The sequence below is a fragment of the Myotis davidii genome, unplaced genomic scaffold (genome assembly GCF_000327345.1).
Source record: "Myotis davidii unplaced genomic scaffold, ASM32734v1 scaffold523, whole genome shotgun sequence".
Classification (NCBI taxonomy): Eukaryota; Metazoa; Chordata; class Mammalia; order Chiroptera; family Vespertilionidae; genus Myotis; species Myotis davidii.
In genome coordinates, this window is record NW_006295054.1 from 34,140 (window position 1) to 40,892 (window position 6,753).

Here is a 6,753-nt window from a genome sequence, read left to right on the forward strand (position 1 = left end):
AATAAGCGGGTGAATATAATAGAATCAGGGGCATAGAAAAGGAGTGGAATGACTATTCTTGGGGGGGGAAAGGGGTGTGGGGGTGCGGGAAGAGAATGGACAAAAATCGTACACCTATGGATGAGAGTGGGGGAGGGGGGTAAGGGCAGAGGGTGGGGGGGGAGCCGGGTGGAGGGGAGCTATGGGGGGAAAAAAGAGGAACAAATGTAATAATCGGAACAATAAAGATTTAATTTAAAAAAATAAAGTCTTATGAAGGACCAAAAAATAAAAAAATAAAATAAATAAATAAATAAATAAATAAATAAATAGTTTCCCTTCTGCCTGTTAAAGTAATTCATCTTGACAGCATTGTTTTTATTCCAAATTTTTCAGGGGGCTTCCTTTGGATAACTCCATTTCTATTCACTAACAATTTTCTTTTTTGCTAAGTTAAAAAGCTACAATTGCAGAGCAAAGAGTACAAACTCTATTACAAAGATTATATACATTTCTTTCATCAGAACCCTCAACATTTATTTTAATCACAAATAGCTTTCAAGTCTATAGTATTTTTAGTTTAAACTGGAAAATTGGCCCACAGTTTTCAGATATTGTTTTTCTTGGCTGACTGTTTTATATGTCTTTCACATAGTTCCATATGTCCTTGTGGGATGAATTATACCACAAACGGTTGATCAAAATGTTCTCATAGTAACTACTTATGTTTTTGTTTGAGAGAGAGAGAGAGAGAAAGGGGGAGAATGGGAGACAATGTGTGTGAAAGAGAGAGAGAGAAGAAATATCAATTTGTTGTTCCACTTATTTATGCATTAATTGATTGATTCCTGCATGTGCCCTGACTGAGGATGGAACCCATAACCTTTGCACATAAGGACATTGTTCCAACCAACTGAGCTATCCAGCCAGATCTCTCATAATAACTTTTAAGGCATAAGCAAGGTTAGTCCTATCAGTGACGATTGAGTTGGCTGTGCTGTATTACCACAGTGTCAGGGACATTGCCACAAGGAAGGTCCATTTGAGCAGAAACTCTATTTGCTCATAGCTGGTACCATCACTAAAAATAGTGATAAGCACATAGTCGTTGTCCAATTCTTATTTGTTGAATGTCTAAATGAGTGTTTAAGAGAATCCACCAGATTCCTGCTACCTTCAGGATACAGACAAAATTCTTCCTTGTTGAATCCTTAGCTCTCAATGGCCTCTCTAACTATATCTCTTGAGGTGACCACTATTTTCTATCCTGTGAAGCACAATAGCTTTGCCCAGGAAATTCTTGGACATTCTAGAACACATTTACAAAGAATCTCTTGCATGACTACAAAAATAGGCAAAGGGCCATATTGCAGATAGATTTTATTGGATTAATTTTCTGAAGGCAAACTCATCCCCAACCTCTTGACAGACACTTCTCCAAACATCTGTATCAGTCCAGGGAAGCTGAGCTAACGAATAATTCTAAAACATTTAGTGGCCAGTAGAATCTAAGGTTAGTTTTACTCACTCACAGCATATGCCCACAAATGATCAACAGTGGGGCCCTGTGCACAGTAGCCACCCTCAGTCCAGCAACACCCCCACTGAGGGAACAGAAAAGCTGCCAGAACATGCCAGTCATGGTGACAAATGAAAAAGAGAGAATGGAGCACCACAGGGAGACATTCGAGCCATGTTGGAAGGGTCCCTACACTGTGATGCTGACGACCCCCACCGCTCTCAAGGTAGACGGTGTCGCGACCTGGGTCCATCACACTCACGTCCGGTCAGCAGAACCATCTGTGATCTGGGAAGACTTCATCACCAAATGGAGCGTCAATCGAGATCAATGTAACCCGCTCAGGCTCAAGCTATGGCGTGCTTGACCTGCCTGATACTGGTAACTTTGCTCGCGATCACTCCTACTACCGGGAGCCCCCACAATACCATATAATAGACTTAGATGATGCCTGCATCTTCATGGACATGGCTCCAAAGAGACAAGGACAATTTATAGGAAGGTCAAGAATAGACTTTAGTAAGATTTGGCTGCCTGAAGCGGCCATGATGCCAATATTATGTTTCATTGTATTGATATGTTATATTGACCTTTGATTCTCTTGCAGGTTTGAATGTATGTTGGCTATCCTGGAAGGGGACTGTGTGGGGTGACCCCCAAAAGTAAAGGGTGTCTAGCTGCCAAGAGGGCAGGTGCCCAACTGGGCAGGGAAGAGTGCCCATCAGGTTTTGGTCTCTGTTGAGAGACAGTTGACGGTTGGCAGCCTGTATACTGTCTTGTAGGCCTGCATAACCTTGCCCATGTCAGGGGTAGTACAAACCTCAACTGTAGAAAGCTGAGAAAGACCTGTTTGGAATAGAAGGTCTGAGGCATGGTTATGCATAGAAAGAAGGTTTAATGCCAACAGTTACTGTTTTGTTATAACTCCATGAAAAGGAATTGGCAAGGAAAATCAGAAAATCTTAGAACAGATCAGTATGTTTTTCTCCTTATGTAATTCCTCCGAAATCTAGCAATGCTAAATAAGTACGTTTCTTTGCATAGATCCAGTAAGACTGATTCCTAATAGTGGTTTTATTAACGGAAAACTTTGACTGGAGTATCATGTTTTAAAGAGCCCTGTCTGAGCTCTAAAGACTTGAAGCCACTAAGAATGCCACGAAGAAAGCCTGGTATCCTGCTCGGGAGCCCTGAAGATGGCTGGCGCTGGAGCGTCAGGCCCATGCCCTACCATCACTGGCGGTTGGTAAGAGTAGAAGGGGAGCAGTAAAGATGCCTCTGCATTCTTCTTGTGTTTATGCAAACAATCAGGCAAAATTGAATACAATAGAAAAATTGGTCTTGACTTGGCTTTTTTGATAAACATAGAGGTAATTTTGAGGAGAAAAATTCTATTTCTATAGAGGTTATTAAAACTGAAATGTTTTCTTTCCCTTCCACCGGACCATTTGTTATAGTTTGTCTCTGCTAGGTCACAAGCCCAGCTCCTTCTGTGCCCAGGACAGCAGGGAGCCTGAGTGGAAGATGACCTCTAACCAGACATACCCGCTGCAGATCACCCTCAAAAAGACAGCGGACCTTGCCAGACCCCTTGTAATCCTCCTAATGCTGTGGACTTCCAGCCCTTGACTAGTCCAATTTGTCAAGAAGCATCCACCTCATGATTGAGCCGGAAGTTCCAAGACAAAGGGGGGAATGAAAGGGCGAGGGCTACGCCCTCCATCTGGCCCCAGGGTAAGGGCTATGCCCTCCATCTTACCCTGGACCCTCCATTTTGGGGCAGCCATGTGCTCGGCAAGGAGCTTCTTCCCGGAAGCCTAAGCCTCTGCTAGCCACACCCAGGACTTCTTTAAACTAACCAATGACAATCAAGGGAAGTGCACACCATAGATACGACCACATCCTGTGTAACAAGACACTGACTTGCGCCTGGCCAATCTGCAGGGCCCATAATCCTTTCTCCTCCCCTTATTCCAACCCCCCTATAAAACCTCTATCCACACAGAGTTCTCTCTCTGCCACTTGGGTTGCCGTTGCCTCTGTGAGTGTGGTCGGGGAGCTGAGCTAGCTCAAATAAAGACTCTGCTTTTAAAGAGAGAGAGAGAGAGAGAGAGAGAGAGAGAGAGAGAGAGAGAAGGCAAGAACATCCTGGTCCTAAACTTCTGCCTGCAAGTGCCACACAATGGGTCTGCTCTACATTTTATTAGCCAATGCAAGTCATATGGTAGCACCTGAAATCAATCAGCAGGCCAAGGATGTATAATTCTCCTCTAAGGAGGGAATGCAAATATTGATAAAGAGTAGTGCATTCTACCACCACATGGACTGAAAACCAGAATGTAGAACATCAAATCAGTCATTTAATGGCATCTGGGTCTAAACCCAAGTCATCCTCACCAAGAATAGGAAAAAAATATCAAAGTATACCAAAACATGTATTTTATTGTTTACTTTAATAATTGAAGAAATATAGGATGAAAGTTCTTTTCACTAAAAAAAAAAAACCTTACAACCCTAGCTGGTTTGGCCCAGCGGATAGAACATCGGCTTGTGGACTGAAGGGTCCCCGGTTCAATGCCAGTCAAGGGCACATGCCCAGGTTGCAGGCTCAATCCCCAGGAGGGGGCCTGCAGGAGGCAGCCAATCAATGATTCCTTCTCATCAATGGTGTTTCCATTTCTCTCTCTCTCTCTCTCTCACCTTCCTCTCTGAAATCAATAACAATAAAAAATAAAAAAGTGCTATTTTAAAAAACACTTACAAAAACTATTATAAAATTAATTAAAATAATTACAGAATTCCTCCCAAATTACTGGAGAAGACAAAAGCAGATTAAAAAAATTCATATAGCCCTGGCCAATGTGGCTCCATTGGTTGAATGTTGTCCTGTGCACCAAAAGGTCACCTGTTCGATTCCTGGTCAAGGTCAAGGCATATACCCACGTTGTGGTTTCAATCCCCAGTTGGGTGCATACAGGAGGTAACCAATTGATGTTTCTCTCTTTCTCTCTCTCCCACATCCCTTCATTGATATTTCTATCTCTCCCTCTCTCTGAAATCAATACAACATGATTCTTAAAACATAAAATTCACATAGCAAAATATTTTTATATACTTTTATTGATTTCAGAGAGAGGAAGAGAGAGGGAGAGATGGAAACACCAACAATGAGAGAGAATCATTGATCAGCAGCCTCCTGCACATCCCACACTGAGGATCAAGCCTGCAACCTGGACATGTGCCCTGACTGGAAATAAAACCTGAGATCTCCTGGTTCATAGGTTGACACTCAACCCCTGAGCCACACCACCAAGCAGCAAAATATTTTTTAAAAATAGTAAAGATGCACAGAAGATACTAATATAGCAATGATTGCCGCATACAGAAAAGGTTTAAGATCCCATAATGAGTGGTAAATACTAGTTAAAAAGTAAAAACCAACTATATGGTACCTGAGAAACAAACCTACCAGTAAAGTAAAATAAGACCAAGAAAGGTAAAAGCAAAGGAATAGGCTATTTAAATTGTAAACAAAAAGAAAGGTGAGAGTGAAATACCAATTCAGAGAAAATAGAGTTTAAATAAAAAATAATATGACAAAGAGGATAAGTTAATACTCTCTTTCACAATGAAAAGAGAATAGTTTTAACTAATATATATCAGACATGTTTCTATACAACAGGAGATACAACTTCAGTCCTGTGTGAAGCAAAGGAGTAGAGCAAAATCTAGAAGTTCAGTCTGTCTTAGCTATAGAAAAAATTGTGAAATTCTGCCCATTAGTCCTAGAAAGCTACTGAAAGTAGCTAACAAAGAGTTTGAAACAAAGTTTCCTGGCCAAGCTATGAAAAATCTTTCAAAGTGGTTAACACATTTCTTGAGTATTACTGAAACCTTGATAAACTTAGGAAAGAATTTTGGCCAGGTATCCCAAGAAATTTGTACTTGTGGACTTCTAGTAAATGTGTACTGTTTTCAGGCAACAAACTGAAGGCATCAGGGCTTATCAGTATCAGACCCTAATGATTGATAGTTCTCTTTTTTTGTAGACAAGGAAGAAAACTTCACCAAATATGTAATATCTGATTATCAGTGTCTGATATTGTTAAGCAAACAAACAACAACAAAACACAGGATGAGATGAGGAGCAAGGACCCAGCTACTATAAAATGTCAAGAACACAGAACTCAGAACAGACGCAGCACAATCACTAACGAAGTACACAGTTTGGGTCAAGTCACCTCTCTGGACTTAAATTTCCTTCCAGTCATAAAATTTTCCTTATCACATTATCTATAATGTCACTTTGGAAGACAGAGACCAGAGCATCAAATTCAGGAAAAGTAAATTTTTGCTAATGGAAGGGATGGAAACTTTATCCAAAATAATTGAGGACTTTGCATCAGGGCAGAGAGTTGAGTCAGTCAGGGCACAGCAACTGAAGGCTCTGATGGCCTACTCCACACCTGTCCCACGTGCTCCCTGGCTACCAAGATTGCCTTCAAGTTGAAAGGTACTGGGCACAACTGGCAAAAAAAATTGTAGCCCAACTTCACAAGGCTTGACATAGAAAGTTTACTGGCAACATTCAATCTGACCACCTCTATTTGACAAAAGACTGCACACCTATGTGCTTTCAAGTCACATCATAGAAATAAAAGTTGATTTTTAAAAATACCTTCATATATGGTAAGATATATATCATAAAGTTCGCCATTCTAACCATTTCTTAGTGGCATTAATCACATTCACAATGTTTGCCTCTATCGCCATTTAATTATTTTAATCAACATTTATATTCATTCATGTCACTGCTGCAGGCCCTATGCTGAACTCCGGGGATTACATGTTCAAAATTGACATGATCTTCAAGGACCACGGGGGTGCCGTCTTTACGTACAGGGGAAGGTGAGCAGGTGTAAGGCACAGTGGATGCACTGCAGAGGTCAAGGGGAGGAATGGGCGATCTTCCAAAGCACAATTCCAGAATCAGTTAGCCTGTCTCAGCGCCCCGAAGGGGCGGGGCCTGTAAGAGGGCGGGGCGGAATGTTCAAAATTGACATGATCTTCAAGGACCACGGGGGTGCCGTCTTTACGTACAGGGGAAGGTGAGCAGGTGTAAGGCACAGTGGATGCACTGCAGAGGTCAAGGGGAGGAATGGGCGATCTTCCAAAGCACAATTCCAGAATCAGTTAGCCTGTCTCAGCGCCCCGAAGGGGCGGGGCCTGTAAGAGGGCGGGGCGGAAAACTATAG